The sequence below is a fragment of the Heptranchias perlo genome, chromosome 9 (genome assembly GCF_035084215.1).
Source record: "Heptranchias perlo isolate sHepPer1 chromosome 9, sHepPer1.hap1, whole genome shotgun sequence".
In the NCBI taxonomy this organism is placed as follows: Eukaryota; Metazoa; Chordata; class Chondrichthyes; order Hexanchiformes; family Hexanchidae; genus Heptranchias; species Heptranchias perlo.
In genome coordinates, this window is record NC_090333.1 from 3,093,448 (window position 1) to 3,116,269 (window position 22,822).

At 48.2% G+C, this 22,822-nt stretch overlaps 1 non-coding gene and 1 pseudogene across 1 annotated transcript; one reads left to right on the top strand and one right to left on the bottom strand.

Annotated features, from left to right (window-relative positions):
• Positions 1–19,701: 19,701 nt before the first annotated feature.
• Positions 19,702–19,865, top strand: LOC137326070 (U1 spliceosomal RNA). Its single transcript, XR_010964087.1, has one exon. It is a non-coding gene; the product is annotated as a U1 spliceosomal RNA (small nuclear RNA).
• Positions 19,866–21,871: 2,006 nt separating this feature from the next.
• On the bottom strand, positions 21,872–22,042 carry LOC137325800 (U2 spliceosomal RNA; annotated as a pseudogene).
• Positions 22,043–22,822: the final 780 nt, after the last annotated feature.

Genomic DNA, 22,822 nt, shown 5'->3' on the forward strand with positions numbered 1-22,822 from the left:
AGAATCTTATAGGACAGGAGGATTTAAATAACAGGTGATGCAGTGCCCTGAGGAGAAGGGATCTGCACTGTTCTGTGTGGTACAAATGGAGAATAAGAGAGTTCAATAAAAATCCTGGGATGTGCTATTGCAGGCGGGTTGGTGAGTATTAGTGTGTTTAAACTCTGATCTCGGTCTCGCTGCACAGATAATGAAAGTATATTGTAGGATGGTGTGTGCGAGACTCCTTGCTCTGTATTTTTACTGATGAATGTGGATTTTCACTGATGTGAGTGTGGAGATTTACTGATGATGTGAGTGTGGAGATTGAGCACAGAGTTTGGGAAAGACAGAGAGTGAGCCTCGAACGGAGTGAACACATTCAACTGGGAATTTGGTGCATGTGGGAATTAGGTGCAGAGGGGGAAGGAGGTGCTAAGTGATTTAAACCCAAGAACTGTAGACGTAGACTGAGCGGAGCATAAAGGGAGACGCAGGAGGAATCAAATCAAGGCAAGGAGGCGTGCTGAGGGCAGGTCAGTAAGTATTTAGTTCATTGGTTCGTGTTTTTTAGTGGTTGGTTCGTGTTTTACTGTCAGATAAACAGTAAAGTGCCTTAAAGCTAAAGAAACAGTTTACGTGGCAGGACAGCTGGGGCCCGTCCCATGCACATCCTGTGCCATGTGGGAACTCCAGAACGCACTTTGTGTCCTGGAAAACCACATGTACAGGAAGTGCCGCCATCTGCTGGAGTTCAAGCTCAGGGCTTCTGAGTTTGAGGGGCGGCTGGCGTCACTACAGTGAATGCGGGAAGCTGAGAGTTTTGTGGATCGCACGTTTCAGGAGGTGGTCACCCCCCAGCTACTGAGAGTTCAGTGTTGAATACCAGTGAGGGTGTTTTTTTAAAATTCGTTCATGGGATGTGGGTGTCGCTGGCGAGGCCGGCATTTATTGCCCATCCCTAATTGCCCTTGAGAAGGTGGTGGTGAGCCGCCTTTTTGAATCGCTGCAGTCCGTGTGGTGAAGGTTCTCCCACAGTGCTGTTAGGAAGGGAGTTCCAGGATTTTGACCCAGCGACGATGAAGGAACGGCGATATATTTCCAAGTCGGGATGGTGTGTGACTTGGAGGGGAACGTGCAGGTGGTGTTGTTCCCATGTGCCTGCTGCTTTTGTCCTTCTAGGTGGTAGAGGTCGCGGGTTTGGGAGGTGCTACCGAAGAAGCCTTGGCGAGTTGCTGCAGTGCATCTTGTGGATGGTACACAATGCAGCCACTGTGTACCGGTGGTGAAGGGAGTGAATGTTTAGGGTGGTGGATGGGGTGCCAATCAAGCGGGCTGCTTTGTCCTGGATGGTATCGAGCTTCTTGAGTGTTATTGGAGCTGCACTCATCCAGGCAAGTGGAGAGTATTCTATCACACTCCTGACTTGTGCCTTGTAGATGGTGGAGAGGCTTTGGGGAGTCAGGAGGTGAGTCACTCGCTGCAGAATACCCAGCCTCTGACCTGCTCTTGTAGCCACAGTATTTATATGGCTGGTCCAGTTAAGTTTCTGGTCAATGGTGACCCTCAGGATGTTGATGGTGGGGGATTTGGCGATGGTAATGCCGTTGAATGTCAAGGGGAGGTGGTTAGACTCTCTCTTGTTGGAGATGGTCATTGCCTGGCACTTGTCTGGCGCGAATGTTACTTGCCACTTATCAGCCCAAGCCTGGATGTTGTCCAGGTCTTGCTGCGAGCAGGCTCGGACTGCTTCATTATTTGAGGGGTTGCGAATGGAACTGAACACTGTGCAATCATCAGCGAACATCCCCATTTCTGTCCTTACGATGGAGGGAAGGTCATTGATGAAGCAGCTGAAGATGGTTGGGCCGAGGACACTGCCCTGAGGAACTCCGGCAGCAATTTCCTGGGGCTGAGATGATTGGCCTCCAACAACCACTACCATCTTCCTTTGTGCTGGGTATGACTCCAGCCACTGGAGAGTTTTCCCCCTGATTCCCATTGACTTCAATTTTACTAGGGCTCCTTGGTGCCACACTCGGTCAAATGCTGCCTTGATGTCACGGGCAGTTCCTCTCACCTCACCTCTGGAATTCAGCTCTTTTGTCCATGTTTGGACCAAGGCCGTATTGAGCTCTGGAGCCGAGTGGTCCTGGCAGAACCCTAACTGAGCATCGGTGAGCAGGTTATTGGTGAGTAAGTGTAGCTTGATAGCACTGTTGACGACACCTTCCATCACTTTGCTGATGATTGAGAGTAGACTGATGGGGCGGTAATTGGCCGGATTGGATTTGTCCTGCTTTTTGTGGACAGGACATACCTGGGCAATTTTCTACATTGTCGGGTAGATGCCAGTGTTGTAGCTGTACTGGAACAGCTTGGCTAGAGGCGCAGCTAGTTCTGGAGCACAAGTCTTCAGCACTACAGCCGGGATGTTGTTGGGCCCATAGCCTTTGCTGGATTCAGTGCACTCAGCCCTTTCTTGATATCACGTGGAGTGAATCGAATTGGCTGAAGACTGGCTTATGTCATGATGGGGATATTGGGAGGAGGCCGAGATAGATCATCCACTCGACATTTCTGGCTGAGGATGGCTGCAAACGCTTCAGCCTTGTCTTTTGCACTCACGTGCTGGACTCCGCCATCATTGAGGATGGGGATGTTTACAGAGCCTCCTCCTCCCGTTAGTTGTTTAATTGTCCACCACCATTGACGACTGGCATGTGGCAGGACTGCAGAGCTTTGATCTGATCCGTTGGTTGTGGAATCGCTTAGCTCTGTCTATAGCATGTTGCTTCCGCTGTTTAACATGCATGTAGTCCTGAGCGGAGGCACTTGAAAGATTGGCAGGTCTCAAAGTAGAAAAGTCACCTCGTCCTGATGGGATATATCCTCGGTTACCGAGGGAAGTTAGGGTAGATATTACGGAGGCTCTGGCCACAAACTTCCAATCCTCCTTAGATATGGGGACGGTGCCGGAGGACTGGAGGATTTCAAATGTTACACTCCTGTTCACAAAGTGGGGGTGAGAGATAAACCCGGCAATTACAGGCCAGTCAGCCAAACATCAGTGGTGGGGAAACTTATGGAGACAATAATCCCGACAAAATTAATTGGCACTTGGAAAAGTATGGGCTAGTAAATGAAAGTCAGCACGGATTTGTTAAAGGAAAATCATATTTGACGAACTTGATTGAGTTCTTTGATGAAGTAACGGAGAGGGTTGATGAGGGTAGTGCGGTTGATGTTGTGTATATGAACTTTCAAAAGGCATTTGATAAAGTACCACATAATAGGCTTGTTAACAAAATTGAAGCCCATGGAATTAAAGGGACAGTGGTAGCGTGGATACAAAATTGGCTATGGGATAGAAAGCATAGAGTAGTGGTGAACGGTTGTTTTTCAGACTGGAGGGAAGTACACAGTGGTGGTCTCCAAGGGTCAGTATTAAGACCACTGCTCTTTTTGATAAATATTAATGACCTGGACTCCGGTATCAAGGGTATAATTTCAAAGTTTGCAGATGACACAAAACTTGGAAATGTAGTAAAAAATGTGGAGGATAATAACAGCCTTCAGGAGGACATAGGCAGACTGTTGAAATGGGCAGACACAAGGCAGATGGAATTTAACGCAGAGAAGTATGAAGTGATGTACTTTGGTAGGAAGAATGAGGAGGGGTGATAAACAAAATGGCACAATTTTAAAGGGGTACAGGAACAGAGAGACTTGGGGGTGCACATACACAAATCTTTGAAGGTAGCAGGACAAGTTGAGAACGCTGTTAATTCAGCATATGGGATCCTGAGCTATATAAATAGAGGCATAGAGTACAAAAGCAAGAAAGTTATGCTGAACCTTTATAAAACACTGGTTAGGCCTCAGCTGGAGTATTGTGTCCAATTCTGGGCACCACACTTTGGGAAGGATGTCACGGTCTGAGAGAGGGTGCAGAAGAGATTTACTGGAATGGTACCAGGGATGAGGGACTTCAATTATTTGGAGAGACTGGGACAGCTGGGATTGTTCTCCTTCGAGCAGAGAAGGTTAAGGCGAGATTTGATAGAGGTGTTCAAAATCATGAACTGTTTTGATAGAGTAAATAAGGAGAAACTGTTTCCAGTGGCAGAAGGGTCAGTAACCAGAGGACACAGATTTAAGTTGATCGGCAAAAGAGCCAGAGGCGACATGAGGAAACATTTTTTTTTACGCAGCGACTTGTGATGATCTGGAATACACTGCCTGAAAGGGCGGTGGAAGCAGATTCAATGGTAACTTTCAAAAGGGAATTGGATAAATACTTGAAGGGAAAAAGTTACAGGGCTATGTGGAAAGAGCAGGGGAGTGGGATTAATTGGATAGCTCTTTCAAAGAGCCAGCACGGGCTCGATGGGCTGAATGGCCTCCTCCTGTGTTGTAGCCAATCTAAGATTCGATGAAAATACTGCGGATGCTGGAAATCTGAAATAAAAAGAGAAAATGCTGGAAATATTCATCAAGTCAGGCAGCATCTCTGGAGAAAGAAACAGAGTTAATGTTTCAGGTCAAAGACCTTTCATCAGAACTGGAAGAAGCTAAAGATTTAACCGTTTTTAAGCAAGTACAGAGCCAGGGAATGGGCGGTAGGAAGGGGAGGGAGGGAAAGGCCTGTGATAGGGTGGTGGGCAGGAGTGATTAAATGACAAAAGAGATGATGGTGCAAGGCAAGGAGGGTGATAACGGGACAATTAAAGAAACAAAAGATGGTCCAGAGGAGCTGTAAATGGTAACAGCGGAACGATTACCAGCACTCGCTGTCCGATACAATGGGAGCAGTGGTTATGATCTGAAGTTATTGAAATCATGGTTGAGTCCAGAAGGTTGTAAAGTGCCTAAACGAAAGATGAGGAGCTGTTCCTCGAGCTTCAGTTGAGCTTCATTGGAACAGTGTAAGAGGCCGAGGACAGAGAGGTCAGAGTAGGTGTGGGACGGGGAATTAAAATGGCAAGTGACCGGCAGGTCAGGGTCACACTTGTGGACAGAGCGGAGGTGTTCAGCAAAGCGATCACCCAGTCTGCATTTGGTCTCCCCAGTGCAGAGGAGACCGCATGTGTGCAGCGGATACAGTATAGTAAATTGAAAGAAGTACAAGGAAATCACTGTTTCACCTGCAGGTTACATCAAGTACAGTTCAATGAAACACATTGGACATAATTACAGTTCATGACACTCGAGGGTGCCTCATTGCATTACACTCAATACACATTTTTGATAACAGGTACGTTACAGATTCTTTACAGGTTCATTACATCAATTTGAATTTTACATTCTGCCCGAGGGGGTTTTCCCTGATTGCAGCCCCTCGGTTTACAATGGCGGGAAGGCTCCAAACGGTTGCCTTTCCCCACAGAGCCTTTGCGGCGGCCGCACCCATCCTCAGTGCGTCCCTCAGCACGTAGTCCTGGACCTTGGAATGTGCCAGTCTGCAACACTCGGTCAAGGACAGCTCCTTGTGCTGGAAGACCAGCAAGTTTCGGGCAGACCAAAGGGCGTCTTTCACCGAGTTGATGGTCTTCCAGCAGCAGCTGATGTCCGTCTCAGTGTGCGTCCCCGGGAACAGCCCGTAGAGCACAGAAACCTGTGTTACGGAACTGCTCGGGACGAACCTGGACAGATACCACTGCATCTCTCTCCAGACCTTCTTTGCAAAGGCACATTCCATAAGGAGATGGGTGACGGTCTCGTCTCCACCGCAGCCTCCTCTGGGACAGCGCGCGGTGGCGCTGAGAGTCCGGGAGTGCATGAAGGATCTGACGGGAAGGGCCCTTCTCACCACCAGCCAAGCTAGGTCTTGGTGCTTGTTTGAAAGCTCTGGCGATGAGGCGTTCTGCCAAATGACATTGACAGTCTGCTCGGGGAACCAACCGACAGGATCCACCATCTCCTTTTCCTGCAGGGTCTCGAGGACGTTACGTGCGGACCACTTGCTGATCGCCTTGTGGTCAAAAGTGTTTTCCTGCACAAACCTTTCCACGAAGGACAGGTGGGGCGGAACGGTCCAACTGGACGGAGCGTTCCGTGGCAGCGTGGCCAGGCCCATCCTTCTCAACACCGGGGACAGGTAGAACCTCAGCACGTAGTGACACTTTGTGTTTGCGTACTGAGGGTCTATGCACAGCTTGATGCAGCCGCACACAAAGGTGGCCATCAGGATGAGGGCCACGTTGGGCACGCCTTTCCCCCCTTTCTCTGGAGATTTGTACATCGTGACCCTGCGGACACGGTCCATTTTTGATCTCCAGACAAAGTGGAAGATGGCTCGGGTGACTGTCGCGGCGCAGGAGCGAGGTATGGGCCAGACCTGCGCCACGTACAGCAACACCGAGAGCACCTCGCACCTGATGACCAGGTTCTTGCCCACGATTGAGAGGGATCGTTGATCCCACAGTCCCAGTTTCTGCTTAACCTTGGAGATACGCTCCTCCCAGTTTTTGGTGCACGCCCCGGCCCCCCCGAACCAGATCCCCAGCACCTTCAGGTAATCCGACCTGACGGTGAAGGGGACAAAGGATCGGTCGGTCCAGTTCCCAAAGAATATGGCCTCGCTCTTGCTACGATTTACCCTGGCCCCCAAGGCCAGTTCGAACAGATGCTCATCAATCTGCGGACCGACAGCTGATCCGAGCAAAAGACGGCGACGTCATCCATGTGCAGGTAGGCCTTGACCTGAGTGCCTCCGCTGCCTGGGATCGTCACCCCTCTTATGCCCGCATCCCTCCTGATGGACTCGGCAAAGGGTTCGATGCAACACACGAACAAGACGGAGGAGAGAGGACAGCCCTGCCTGACTCCAGATTTGATCGGAAAGCTTTCTGATTCCCACCCGTTGATTGAAACTGCGCTACTGATGTTTGTGTAGAGCAGTTGGATCCAATTGCGGATTCCCTCCCCAAACCCCATTTTGGAGAGCACGTCCATCATGTAGAGTCATAGAGTCATCGAGTCATCGAGTTATACAGCACGGATAGAGGCCCTTCGGCCCTTGTGTCCGCGCCGGCCATCAGCCCAGTCTAATCTAATCCCATATTCCAGCATTTGGTCCGTAGCCTTGTATGCTATGGCATTTCAAGTGCTCATCCAAATGCTTCTTGAATGTTGTGAGGGTTCCTGCCTCCACAACCCTCTCAGGCAGTGAGTTCCAGACTCCAACCACTCTTTGGGTGAAAAAGTTCTTTCTCAAATCCCCTCTAAACCTCCCGCCTTTTACCTTGAATCTATGCCCCCTTGTTATAGAACCCTCAACGAAGGGAAAAAGCTCCTTAGTATCCATCCTATCTGTGCCCCTCATAATTTTGTACACCTCAATCATGTCCCCCCTCAGCCTCCTCTGCTCCAAGGAAAACAAACCCAATCTTCCCAGTCTCTCTTCATAGCTGAAGCGCTCCAGCCCTGGTAACATCCTGGTGAATCTCCTCTGCACCCTCTCCAAAGCGATCACATCCTTCCTGTAGTGTGGCGACCAGAACTGCACACAGTACTCCAGCTGTGGCCGAACCAGTGTTTTATACAGCTCCATCATAACCTCCTTGCTCTTATATTCTATGCCTCGGCTAATAAAGGCAAGTATCCCATATGCCTTCTTTACCACCTTATCTACCTGTTCCGCCGCCTTCAGGGATCTGTGAACTTGCACACCAAGATCCCTCTGACCCTCTGTCTTGCCTAGGGTCCTCCCATTCATTGTGTATTCCCTTGCCTTGTTAGTCCCTCCAAAGTGCATCACCTCGCACTTTTCCGGGTTAAATTCCATTTGCCACTGTTCCGCCCATCTGACCAACCCATCTATATCGTCCTGCAGACTGAGGCTATCCTCCTCGCTATTTACCACCCTACCAATTTTTGTATCATCAGCGAACTTACTGATCATACCTTTTACATTCATATCCAAGTCGTTAATGTAGACCACAAACAGTAAGGGACCCAGCACAGATCCCTGTGGTACCCCACTGGCCACAGGCTTCCAGTCACAAAAACAACCTTCGACCATCACCCTCTGCCTTGCCAGTTTTGTATCCAAAGTGCCAAGGCACCCTGGACTCCATGGGCTCGTACCTTCTTGACCAGTCTCCTGTGCGGGACTTTATCGAAGGCCTTACTGAAATCCATGTATACCACATCCACTGCGTTACCCTCATCCACACGCCTGGTCACCCCCTCAAAAAATTCAATCAAATTAGTCAGACATGATCTTCCCTTGACAAAGCCATGTTGACGATCCCTGATTAATCCTTGCTTCTCCAAGTGGAGACTAATTTTGTCCTTCAGAATTTTTTCCAATAATTTTCCTACCACTGATGTTAGGCTCACTGGCCTGTAGTTCCCCGGTTTTTCCCTACTCCCCTTCTTGAATAATGGTACTACATTAGCGGTTCTCCAGTCCTCTGGCACATCCCCTGTGGCCAGAGAGGTTCTGAATATATGTGTTAGAGCCCCCGCAATCTCCTCCTTTGCCTCACACAGTAGCCTGGGATACATTTCGTCAGGGCCTGGGGATTTATCCATTTTTAGGCCTGCTAAAACCGCCAATACCTCCTCCCGCTCGATGTTAATATGTTCGAGTATATCACAGTCCCCCTGCCGTATTTCTATGTCTACGTCGTCCTTCTCTTGGTCCTACGTGTGGGATATTCTGTCAAAGGCCTTCTCCTGGTCCAGGCTGATCAGGCAGGTGTTCACCCCCCTGTCCTGTACGTAGGCAATCGTATCCCTGAGTAGCGCCAGGCTATCAGAGATCTTCCTGCCGGGTACGGCGCAGGTCTGATCGGGGTGGATCACCACCTCCAGGGCTGACTTGACACGATTGGCGATGACCTTGGACAGAATTTTGTAGTCCACGTTAAGTAGTGAGATGGGTCGCCAATTTTTGATTTCTTCCCTCTCCCCCTTCTGCTTGTAGATGAGGGTGATGATGCCTTTCCTCATGGAGTCTGACATGCTGCCTGCCAGGAGCATACCCCCGTACACTTCCAGCAGGTCTGGGCCTATCCAGTCCCACAGAGCGGAGTACAACTCCATCGGTAAGCCGTCGCTTCCGGGAGTCTTACTCTTCGCGAAGGAACGGACGGCCTTTGTCAGTTCGTCCAGAGTTAGCGGGTGATCCAGACTCTCCCGCTTGCTGTCGTCTAGAACCTCCGTGATAGACGACAAGAAGGAGTGGGAGGCCGCGCTGTCTGTGGGCTTCGCGTTGTACAGTCCGGCATAAAAGGATTTGCAGATCCTCAGTATGTCGGGCTGCGAGGACGTGACTGAGCCGTTCTCTTCCTTCAGGCTGCTGATCACAGAGCTCTCTCTGTGCACCTTTTGGAAGAAGAAGCGCGAGCAAGTCTCGTCCTGCTCCACGGAGCGGACTCTGGACCGGAAGATGATCTTGGAGGCCTCGGAGGCAAAGAGCGAGGCTTGCTGGTCCTTCACCTCTCTGAGTTCCTCCCCGACATCGATCCCCATCGACTGCAGCAGAAGATTCTGCATGCTTTTCTGGAGTCGGGACGTTTCCCTCTGCCTCTCTCTCGCCTTCTGAACACCTTTGAGGATGAAGAACCTCTTGATGTTCGCCTTGATGGCTTCCCACCAGTGCACTGGGGAGTCAAAGAGGGGCTTTACGGTTCTCCAACCTTTGTAATCCCTCGTCAGTTCCTCAATGTTTCCCGGGGTCAACAGTTTCACGTTCAGCTTCCATGTCCCCATGTGATAGACACTGACAGAGGGAGATCAATCAAGGTGAGACTCAGTACAGTACGACAGAGAGACACCAGCAGAGGGGGATAACGTGTGACTGAGTACAGTGAGTAATAGAGACAAACCAACAGAGGGAGTTAGTTCAAAGTGAGACTCAGTATAGTGAGTGATACAAAGAGAATCCAACAGAGGGAGGTAGTTAAAAGTGAGACTCAGTACAGTGAGTGATACATGGAGACACCAAGAGGGGCGACAGATCACGGTGAGACTGAGTGCAGGAGGTGATAGAGGGAGATAGATAAAGGTGTGACTCAGTACAGTAATTGAAACAGACACCAACAGAGAGAGATAGATAAAGGTGTGAGTGATACAGAGGGAGATAGATCCAGTTGTGTATTGGTAAATATAAAGACACAGAAAGGGAAGAGTTTGATCAAGGTCCTGACCATTCCACCTGTTTAAATGAGGGGTGATGCAGTGCAGTGAACGGATCTGCACTGTTCTGTGTGATACATGTAGAAAATGAAAGTGTTCAGTAAAAACAGGTTGAGGCACAGTGACTCCCACAGACGGACAGCGAGAGCGAGACAAACAATGCTTGAAGCACATGCTTCAAGTGCAGAGGACTTCTGCACACAGATGTCTTTGTGAATGGAAATCCGTTTCCAGTGGTGTGCCACAGGGCTCAGTGTTGGGTCCCTTGCTGTTTGTGGTATATATTAATGATTTGGACTTGAATGTAAGGGGCATGATTGGCAAATTTGCAGACGACACAAAAATTGGCCGTGTAGTTGATAGTGAAGAGGATAGCTGTAGACTCCAAGAAAATATCAATGGTTTGGTGGAATGGGCGGAAAAGTGGCAAATGGAGTTCAACCCGGAGAAGTGTGAGGTAATGCACTTAGGGAGGGCAAACAGTAAACGGGAACACGCAGTAAACGGGAATATATTGAGAGGGGGAGAGGAAGTGAGAGATCTTGGAGTGCGTGTGCACAGGTCCCTGAAGGTGGCAGTACAGGTAGATAAGGTTGTGAAGAAGGCATATGGAATGCTCTCCATTATTAGCCGAGGTATAGAATAAAAAGCAGGGATGTAATGATGGAACTGTATAAAATGCTGGTAAGGCCACAGCTGGAGTATTGAGCGCAGTTCTGGTCACCACATTACAGGAAGGATGTAATTGCTGTGGAGAGAGTGCAAAGAAGTATTACAAGAATGTTGTCAGGGCTTGAAAATTGCAGCTATGAGGAGAGATTGGATAGGCTGGGGTTGTTTTCCTTGGAGCAGAGGAGGCTGAGGGGAGACTTGATTGAGGTGTACAAAATTATGTGGGGCCTAGATAGAGTAGACAGGAAGTACCTGTTTCCCCTAGCGGAGAGTTCAAGAACGAGAGGACATTGATTTAAGATGATTGGCGGAAGGATTAGAGGGGACATGAGGAAAAATGTTTTTACCCAGAGGGTGGTGGGTGTATGGAATTCACTGCCCGAATTGGTGGTAGAGGCAGGGACCCTCAACTCTTTTAAAAAGTACCTGGACCTGCACCTAAAGTGCTGTAAGCTGCAGGGCGACAGACCGGATGCTGGAAGGTGGGATTAGAATGGGCACCTGGTTGTTCTTCGAGCCGGTGCGGACACGATGGGCCGAATGGCCCCTTCTGTGCTGTATCTTTTCCATGGTTCTATTGATGTCACAATGGGAAATGGCTGGGGATGTCAGGATTACAGGAGGAGGAGGTGCTTAAAAGATTGGCAATGCTCAAAGTAGAAAAATCACCCGGTCCAGATGGGATGCATCCGAGGTGATTGAGGGAAGTAAGGGTGGAAATTGCGTTGGGTCTGGCCACAATCTTCCAATCCTCCTTTAGATATGGGGATGGTGCCGGAGGACTGGAGGATTGCAAATGTTATACCCCTGTTCAAAAAAGGGAGAGGGATAAACCCGGCAATTGCAGTCAGCCTAACGTCGGTGGTGGGGAAACTTTTAGGGACAACAATCCGGGACAAAATGAATCAGCAGAAGAGCCAGAGGTGACGAGAGGAAACATTTTTTAATGCAGTGAGTTGTAATGATCTGGAATGCACTGCCTGAAAGGGTGGTGGAAGCAGATTCAATAGTAACTTTCAACAGAGAATTAGATAAATACTTGAAGGGAAATAACTTACAGGGCTGTGGGGAAAGAGCAGAGGGAGTGGGATTAATTGGATAGTTCTTTCAAAGAGACAGCACAGGCACGAGGGGCTGAATGGCCACCTCCTGTGCTGTATCTACTATAATACAAAGGGAACAGGGGGAGATGGAGAGACAAGAGCAGAGGGAAAAGCAGAAAGTGGATGGATACTTCAAAGGAAAAATTTGTCTACGGTGAATTAGCTGGGGAGTGGGACTAATTGGACAGCTCTTTCAAAGAGCCGGCACCGGCTCGATGGGCCCAATGGGCTCCTTCTGTGCTGTTTGATTCTGATTCTATAACAGATGGGGAACAGGGAAAGAGCAACCAAAAAGCAGACGGGTAACAGACAAAGAAGCAGCAGGTTAAAATAAAGCAAGGAACATTGAAATGAGACAATTGAGGTGATTGTAATGAAAGGAAGATCCTTCTTTTCATTAATGCTCCAGTGAGCAATGGAGCTTTGGAGGTGAGTGAGGGCTCCCCTCAGTTTCAGCTCACTGACTCTGTGCACAATGGTTAACAGGGCCCTGGCCTCCACAGGTAGTAGGCCTTATTCCTGGCTCCCAGCAGGAGGTCTGACCTCAGACAGGCCCAGGAAGGAACCACCTGGGTCACTGCACCAAGACAGAAGGCCCTCCCCCTCACAGACAGACTCACCTTGGACCCTTCCACAGAAGGGGGCTGGGTTTGAGACAGAGAAAGCAGTTACCTGGTAGGTTGGGGGCTTTGGACTGGGAGGAGAAGACTTTTGACTGACAAGTTTCTGCTCCATCAGGGGAGGCAGATGCACTGGCCCCTCTCTCTCTTACTCCTGGGATGTGCTACTGTCGGCAGGTTGGTGAGTATTACTCTTGATCTCTGTCTTGCTGCACAGGTAATGAAAGTGTATTGGAGGATGGTGTGTGGGAGACCTCTTGCTCTGTGGATTTTTACTGATGTTTTGAATGTGGATTTTTGCTGATGGAATCATAGAACCTTACAGCACAGAAGGATTTAAATGACAAGTGATGCCTGTACAAGCAATGAAAGTATATTGTAGGACAGTGCAAGTGTCTCTCTATCTTTAAACTCTTGGGTTAAATTTGTTAACTCCTGAAAACAGGTGCTGGGATCGCAGTAGGTGATTAACCTTCGCCTGTTGTTTGCGATGCAGGCAGCACGTAACATTCGTGCCACCTGATGATTTATGATTACAGTGAGTCCCCATCCCTGATTCAAAATTAGTTTCCTTGGGATGTCCAGCATGCTATCCTCTTCCTCTACTGTAAATACTGACGCAAAGTAATTAACGTAGTAAAAACAGGCTGAGGTACAGTGACTACCACAGACAGAGACAGTGAGAGAGACAAACATTGCTTGAAGCACAGACACAGAGACCTGTACACACGGACTGCACAGTGTCACAGGGGGAAATGGAAGCAAACGTCGTGATTATAAAGGGAACGGGGGGAGACGGAGAAAAAGAGCAGAGGGAAAAGCAGAAAGTGGATGTATACTTCGAAAGGAAAAATTTGCAGGGCTACAGGGAATTAGCAGGGAGTGGGACTAATTGGATAGATCTTTCAAAGAGTCAGCCCAATGGCCTCCTTCTGTGCTGTTTGATTCTATGACCGATAGGGAACAGGGAAAAAGCAATCAAAAAGCAGATGGATAACAGACAAAGAAGTAGCAGGTTAAAATAAAAGAAAGGAAACTTTTGAAATCAGACAATTGAGGTGAGTTTAATGAAAGGAAGGTGTGAGCAAAGGAGCTTTGCAGGTGATTGAGGGCTCCGTTCAGTTCATTTGCTCACTGCCTGTCTGCACACAATGGTGAAAAGAGCTCTGTCCTCTCCAGGTAGCAGACCTTGGACCTGGCTCCCAGCAGGAGGTCTCACCTCACACAGCCCCGGGAAGGAACAATCTGGGTCACTGCACCAAGACAAAATGCCCTCCCCCCTCACAGACAGACTCAACTTGGACCTTTCCACAGCAGGGGGCTGTTTGAGACAGAGAAAGCAGTTAGCTGGTAGGATAGGGGCTTTGGACTGGGAGGAGAGGACTTTTGACTGACAAGCTTCTGTTACATCAGGGCAGGTAGGTGCACTGACCCCTCTCTCTCTCACTCTTTCTCCTGGGATGTGTTATTGAAGACGGACTGGTGAGTGTAAGCATGTTTAAACTCTTGGTCTCTGTCTCACTGTACAGGTAATGAAAGTGTATTGTAGGATGGTGCGTGCGGGACTCCTTGCTCTAACAGTGATTGAGTGTGTGCGAGATTCCTTGCTCTGTGGATCTTGACCGGAGATGTGTGTGTGGATTTTGACTGATGGAATCGTAGAATCTTATAGGACAGGAGGATTTAAATAACAGGTGATGCAGTGCCCTGAGGAGAAGGGATCTGCACTGTTCTGTGTGGTACAAATGGAGAATAAGAGAGTTCAATAAAAATCCTGGGATGTGCTATTGCAGGCGGGTTGGTGAGTATTAGTGTGTTTAAACTCTGATCTCGCTGCACAGATAATGAAAGTATATTGTAGGATGGTGTGTGCGAGACTCCTTGCTCTGTATTTTTACTGATGAATGTGGATTTTCACTGATGTGAGTGTGGAGATTTACTGATGATGTGAGTGTGGAGATTGAGCACAGAGTTTGGGAAAGACAGAGAGTGAGCCTCGAACGGAGTGAACACATTCAACTGGGAATTTGGTGCATGTGGGAATTAGGTGCAGAGGGGGAAGGAGGTGCTAAGTGATTTAAACCCAAGAACTGCAGATGTTGACTGAGCGGAGCATAAAGGGAGACGCAGGAGGAATCAAAACAAGGCAAGGAGGCGCGCCGAGGGCAGGTCAGTAAGTATTTAGTTCATTGGTTAGTGTTTTTTAGTGGTTGGTTCGTGTTTTACTGTCAGATAAACAGTAAAGTGCCTTAAAGCTAAAGAAACAGTTTCCATGGCAGGACAGCTGGGGCCCGTCCCATGCACATCCTGTGCCATGTGGGAACTCCAGAACGCACTTTGTGTCCTGGAAAACCACATGTACAGGAAGTGCCGCCATCTGCTGGAGTTCAAGCTCAGGGCTTCTGAGTTTGAGGGGCGGCTGGCGTCACTACAGTGAATGCGGGAAGCTGAGAGTTTTGTGGATCGCACGTTTCAGGAGGTGGTCACCCCCCAGCTGCAGAGAGTTCAGGTGGAGAGGGAGTGGGTGTCCACCGGACAGACAAGAAGGAACAGGCAGGCCGTGCAGGAGTCCCCTGGGAGTGTGGCACTCACAAATTGGTATTCAGTGTTGAGTCCCAGTGAGGGTGTTGACACCATGGGGGAGTGCAGTCTGGAGCAAATCCACGGCACCGTGGGAGACTCGGCTGCACAGGGTCGGGGGGAGGGGGGGCACAAGAAATGCAGCTGTTATAGAGGATTCGAAAGTCCGGGGGATAGACAGGCATTTCTGCAACCGGCGACGTGAGTCCCACATGGTGTGTTGCCTCCCTGGTGCCAGGGTAAAGGACATCACTGAGAGGGTGCGGAACATTTTGAGGGGGGGCAGGGGAACAGCCAGAAGTCGTGGTCTATGTGGGAACCAATGACATAGGAAGGAAAGGGGTTGAGGTTCTGCAGCGTTTCAGGAGCTAGGGAGGAAGTTAAAAAGCAGGACCTCAAAGATAGTAATTTCTGGATTACTCCCAGTGTCTCGTGCTGGTGAGTGCAGGAATAGTAGGAAAAGACAAGTTAATGCGTGGCTGGAGCAATGGTGCAGGAGAGAGGGCTTCAGGTTCCTGGGGCATTGGGACCAGTTCTGTAGGAGGGATCTGTTCAAGATGGACGGGTGACACCTCAACAGAACTGGGACCAGTGTCCTCATGGGGAGGTTAACTAGTGCTGTGGGGGAGGGTTAATATAATATAATTGGAATATAATGTGGGAAAATGTGAAGTCATCCACTTTGGGAGGAAAAATAAAAAAGCAAAATATTATTTGAATGGAGAAATACTACAAAATGCTGCGGTACAGTGGGATCTGGGTGTCCTCGTACATGACACACAAAAAGTCAACATACAGGTGCAGCAGGTAATCCGGAAGGCAAACGGACTATTGGCCTTTATTTCTCGGGGGATGGAGTATAAAAGCAGGGAAGTCATGCTACAACTGTACAGGGTGCTGGTGAGACCACACCTGGAGTACTGCGTACAGTTCTGGTGCCCTTATTTAATGAAGGACATACTTGCATTGGAGGCAGTTCAGAGAAGGGTCACGAGGTTGATTCCGGGTATGGAAGGGTTGTCTTATGAGGAAAAATTGAACAGGCTGGGTCTATACTCATTGGAATTCAGAAGAATGAGAGGAGATCTTCTTGAAACATACAAGATTCTGAGGGGACTCGATAGGGTAGATGCTGAGAGGATGTTACCCCTCATGGGGGAATCTAAAACCAGGGGGCATAGTCTCAGAATAAGGGGTGACCGGTTTAGACTGAAATGAAGTGGAATTTCTTCTCCCAGAGGATCGTGAATCTTTGGAATTCTTTACCCCAAAAAGCTGTGGAGGCTGAGTCATTGAATACATTCAAGGCTGAGTCAGACAAATTTTTAATCAGCAAGGGAGTCAAAGGATATGGGGAAAGGGCGGGAAAGTGGAGTTGAGGTAAAAATCAGATCAGGCATGGTCTCATTAAATGGTGGAGCCGGCTCGAGGGGCCGAATGGCCTACTCCTGCTCCTATCTCGATGGTCTTATGGTGAAAACTAATTTGGCAGGGGAATGGACACCAGGAGGAAATACTTGAGGGGCGAAACAAGATGCTCAGAGGACTGGGAGGGACACGTAGCACTAGATTAAAGAATAGTTCAGAAATAGGGATCAGTCAGGGGGAAAATGCGAGGCAGTTTAAGATGAGATTGTGGGAGTACCTTCATCACACGGACTGCAGCGGTTCAAGAAGGCGGCTCACCACCACCAGCAACACCCACATTCCATGAACGAATCAGAAAAAAGATTGGAGTGCATTTGCGTAAATTCACGTAGTGTGGTAAATAAGGTTGGTGAGCTGCAGGTTCAAGTCGCCACATGGGACAATGATATAGTGGCAATAACAGAGACCTGGCTCAAAGAAGGGGAGGATTACGTACTTAATATTCCTGGCTACAAGGTATTCAGGAGAAAGAGGGAAGGATAGAAAGGAGGGGGGACTAGCAGTGTTGATCAAAGAAACTGTTATAGCACTGGAAAGGGATGATGTTGTTGAGGGGTCAAAGACAGAATCTATTTGGTTAGAATTAAGGGACAATAGAGGAACTATTATGTTACTGGGTGTATACTACAGGCCACCAAATAGTGGGGAGGAGAGAGAGGAGAACATTTGCAGGCAAATTACAGAAAGATGCAAGAACTATAGGGCAGTAATAATGGGGGACTTCAATTATCCTAATATAGATTGGGATAGTAACAGTATAAAGGGCAAAGAGGGGGAGGAATTCCTGAAATGTGTTCCAGAGAGCTTTCTGGAACAGTGTGTTTCCAGCCCAACCAGGAAGGAAACAGTGCTGGACCTAGTTCTGGGGAATGAAGTGGGGCAGGGAGAGCATGTTTCAGTGGGGGAGCATTTGGGGAACAGTGATCATAATGTCATTAGGTTTAGAATAGTAATGGAAAAGAACAAGGAACAATCAAATGTGAAAATGCTTAACTGGAGAAGGGCAAATTTCAGTCAGTTAAAAGAGATCATGCCCAGGTGGAGTGGAATCAAAAATCGGCAGGCAAAACGGTAATTGAACGATGGGAGGCCAGTAAGGAGAAGTCTGTTTGAGTGCAGAGTGGACACATCCCAATGAGGGGAAAAGGGCGTTACAAAGCTAGAGCTCCCTGAATGACTAAAGATATCGAGATTAAAATGAAACATAAAAAGGAGGCTTATGATGAATGTAAGGTTCATAATACAGTAGAGAACCAGGCTGAATAATGGAAGTACAGTGGAGACCTTGTTTAAAATAAAGGGAATAATAGGGGCAAAGAGAGAGGATGAGAATAGATTAGAGGCTAATATAAAAGGGAACCCAAAAGTCTTTCATAAACACACGAATAGTAAAAGGGTAGTCAAAGGAGATCTTCTTGTGCAGGCAGAGGATATGGCTGAGGTACTAAATGAATACTTTGCATCGGTCTTCACTAGAGAAGAGGATGCTGCCATTGTACCAGTAAAGGAGGAGGTGGTAGTGATGTTGGACAGGATAAAAATAGATAAAGAGGAGATACTTAAAAGATTGGCAGGGCTCAAAGTAGAAAAGTCACCTGGTCCAGATGGGATGCAATCCAGGTTACTGAGGGAAGTAAGGGTAGAAATTACAGAGGCTCTGGCCACAATCTTCTAATCCTCCTTCGATACGGGGATGGTGCTGGAGGATTGCAAATGTTACACCCCTGTTCAAAAAAGGGGCGAGGTATAAACCCGGCAATTCCAGGCAGTCAGCCCAACATCGGTGGTGAGGAAACTTTGAGGCAAAAATCCAGACAAAATAAATTGGCACTTGGAAGAGTCTGGGCTAATAAATGAAAGTCAGCATGGATTTGTTAAAGGAAAATCGAGTTTGACTAACTTGATTGAGTTCTTTGATGAAATAACGGAGAGGGTTGATATTGTGTTTATGGACTTTCAAAAGGCAATTGATAAAGTACCGCATAATAGACTTGTTAGCAAATTTCTACCCCATTGCGATTAAAACGACAGTGGCAGCATGGATATAAACTTGGCTATGGGATAGAAAGCAGAGAGTACTGGTGACCGGTTATTTTTCAGACTGGAGGGAAGTATAGAGTGGTGTTCCCCAGGGGTCAGTATTCGGACCACTGCTATTTTTAATATATATTAGTGACCTGGACTTGGATCTGGAGGGTATAATTTCAAAGTTTGCAGATGACACAAAACTCGGAAAAGTAGTAAACAATGTGGAGGATAGTAACAGACTTCAGGGGGACGTAGACAGACTGGTGAAATGGGCAGACACATGGCAGTGAAATTTACTGCAGAGAAGTGTGAAGTGATGCATTTTGGTAAGAAGAATAAGGAGAGGCAATATAAACTAAATGGTACAATTTTAAAGGGGGTGCAGGAACAGAGAGAACTGGGGGTGTATATACATTAACCTTTGAAGGTGACAGGACAAGTTGAGAAGGCTCTTAATCAAGTCCAGGATCCCATATGCTTTATTAAGAGCATAGAGTACAAAAGCAAGGAAGTTAAGTTAAACCTTTATAAAACACTGGTTAGGCCTCAACTGGAGTATTGTGTTCAATTCTGGGCACCGCACTTCAGGAAGGATGGAAAGGCCTTAGGGTTCAAAAGAGATTTACTAGAATGGAACCAGGGATGAGGGACTTCAGTGATGTGGAGAGACTGAAGAAGCTTGGGTTGTTCTCCTTGGAGCAGAGAAGGCGAAGGGGAGATTTGTTAGAGGTGCTCAATATCATGAACGGTTTTGACAGAGTAAATATGAGAAACTGTTTCCAGAGGCAGAAGGGTCAGTCACGAGTGGGTACAGAGATAAAATGATTGGCAAAAGAACCAGAGGCGACATGAGGAAACATTTTTTTATGCAGCCAGTTGTAATGATCTGGAATACACTGCCTGAAAGGGTGGATGAAGCAGATTCAATTGTAACTTTCAAAAGGGAATTGGATAAATACTTGACTTGGAAAAAAATTGACAGGGCCATGGGGAAAGACCACTGCATCGCTGCAGTATTTTCTCTGAGTATGTTATCGGATACATGTTACAATACAGGAGCAAAATTAATCTCTGAGCATTAGCACATTGTGAGTGAAGAGGCAGTGAATGCTGTCAAGTGGCACTGTGTGGAGACATAAGGCATACTTACCTGGCAGGGGAGAATCTGTGATCCTGAAGGTGGATCTCCCAGGATGAGGCTAGCCCATTGCACACGGGGTGCGCTGACGCCTGCGATGTCCCCAAATGCGGGATACTTAACTGCAAAATTTGTGGTAGTGGGGGACTGCGTTCGGGCTCTCCCCTGCATTGAAACTAAAAGTTTGATTTTCGATCCAGTAGTCCACCAATCGGATGGGAGGCGGTGTTGTGTGTGTGTGTGTGTGTGTGTATGTGTGTGTACGTTGTGTCAGTCAGTGAGTCTCTCTCTCTCTCTCTCTCTCTCTCACCCAGAGGCTGCTGTGGAAGGAAAGCTTTTTAAAAGGAACTTGCAGATTGAAAGAAAGATGTGTCTGAAGCTGCTGGGCCCTGTCCATTGTCACGTTAATGGCAGGGCGGGGCAGGACTGCTTTGACCAGGAGACCTGTTTTCTGGGTCGGAGGTGTGACATTCCACTGATTTCCCACCCTCCCGTCCTTCCTTCTGAACACCTTTGCCGTTTAATCGAGGGCCAAAAGCCTGTGAAAGGGAAGGACCGGACGGACAGCTCCCTGCTGGTCGGTGCTGCCATTGGGGCCGGCGTGCATGTTCTCAGCCTCATGTGCAGGTTCCTCAGGGAGGTTGAGGCAGGTCTAGTGGTTAGGACTGTAGGGTGCTTTGGGGTTGTTCTCACCCTATTGATCGGTGCAGATATCTGGTCCCCGGTCTAGCCAAGGAACACTTATACCTCACGGACCGGGGGTTCAGGAAGACAGGACTTTTGCTAACGCACCCGGTGATGGATCACGTAGCCGAATAGCACAGAGAACACACAAACTCGGTGTTTGAATTTAATTGGAATGTTGCTTTTATTATTCCATCAACACGAAGAAAATAACGATAAAAACGGTCCTGCACAGTACATTGAGTTACACACACCCACGACAGTACCTTATCCCGCTAAACTAAGAGGCTGGTGGGGACCCTGGAGACACCTATCACACACACACACGTATGGTTGGGGCTCACCATTCCTTTGCACTCTTCGGTCTGGCTGATCGGTTCTCTCACATTGGTTTCACTGGAAGCTGCTCGTCTCCCTGGAGAGCTCGGGTGAAAAAAAAAGAGCGAGCAGGAACAAAGAGAGAGAGAAAGAGAGATAGAGCTGGAAAAGGGATAAGAGCTCAGAAGCAAGAGAGCAAGAACCAGAGACAGCAAACAAGAGCAAAAAACAAGAGACCAAACGCAAGAGAGCAAACAAGAGAGAGAGGGGTTTCGAGCTTCCACTTATATACCCCTCTCTTACAATAGTTTTCGTTGTTAAATGAGGCCCTTCCATGTCTGTTTAGCAGTTCTTACAAAGTCGTTAAGAGTCTTTAATGGTTTTTGATGGTCTCTCATCATGTTGCAATTGCTTCTCTCGATGGGCCATTGTTCTTCGAATTCATTCCGATCGTCGAGCACTTGCCACACAAGGCTCCCTTTTCACCCCACGTCCTCGCTGTCGATTGGTTTTGCATCAGAACCGAGGCATGGCTCCGCCATGTCTGGAGCAGTTGCCTCTCTCAATGACCGACTGCCTCTCGAATTAGTGCTGATCATTGACCACCTGCTGTAGGTTTTGCATTGAAACAGAGACTGGTGACGTCTCACCTATCCTTCCATCTTAGGATTTTGGTCAATGGCCACAGTTTTACATACTCGGAAAAGGAGGAATTCCCAGAATTCTGACAGGACGCAACCTTTCAAACTCGTTGAGACCTGGGTTCGAATCCCGGTCGGGGGGAGCGACTTTCTGGTGCGGATTAATTGGCACCATCAAAGAAAGTCTCCTTTCCTGAGCGCGATGCTCCACCCTCACCACCACCGCCTTTTCCTCTCCTTGACAGACAGACAGAGAGTTCAGGAGCACGCACACTTTAATCTCGCAGTTTTCATTTGTACGCACAAAGACACGCAGACCCTGCTCGTTTAAAGTCAACGACGTCAAGGTATTTTGCAGTTTGAATTATATCGCTGCGAGGGAGCGAGGGGCACTCAGCCCAGGAGAAGAAAAGAATAGCAATGAGCTGAGAAAGTAAGTGCAATATATCAGCTTTATTCTGAGTAATAATCCATACACACGTAGAGAGACACTGGGAAAGAGCTGTTTTTCCTTTTGAATATCTCCCCACAGGGAGGTGCACCGTTCCCAGAGACACTGCAATACTGGGTCGATGCGTGGAGTGGACGGAGCAAGCCCCTATTCCATCTCCCTGTTCCAAAAATCAATTTAATATATGGTCCCCAGATAGGGGACGTATCAGATATTAAACTGATAAGAACAGATTTTTTTTCAAAAAATATACTTTATTCATAAAATTTGCAGCAGTACATACAAAACAGTTGTCATATCACATTCCAAACGTACACAATACAGATTATATAATTTGCAGGTTACGTTAAGTGCAGTACAATGAACACATTGGACATTATTACAGTTCATGACACTCTAGGGTGTCTCATTGCATCATACTCAACACAGATTATTGATTTCAGATTCATTTCAGATTCATTACAGGTACATCTCAGCAATTTGAATTTTACATTCTGCCCGAGGGGGTTTTTCCCTGATTGCAGCCCCTCGGTTTACAATGGCGGGAAGGCTCTAAACGGTTGCCTTTCCCCACAGAGCCTTTGCGGCGGCCGCACCCATCCTCAGTGCGTCCCTCAGCACGTAGTCCTGGACCTTGGAATGTGCCAGTCTGCAACACTCGGTCGAGGACAGCTCCTTGTGCTGGAAGACCAGCAAGTTTCGGGCAGACCAAAGGGCGTCTTTCACCGAGTTGATGGTCTTCCAGCAGCAGCTGATGTCCGTCTCAGTGTGCGTCCCCGGGAACAGCCCGTAGAGCACAGAAACCTGTGTTACGGAACTGCTCGGGACGAACCTGGACAGATACCACTGCATCTCTCCAGACCTTCTTTGCAAAGGCACACTCCATAAGGAGATGGGTGACGGTCTCGTCTCCACCGCAGCCTCCTCTGGGGCAGCGCGCGGTGGCGCTGAGAGCCCGGGAGTGCATGAAGGATCTGACGGGAAGGGCCCTTCTCACCACCAGCCAAGCTCGGTCTTGGTGCTTGTTTGAA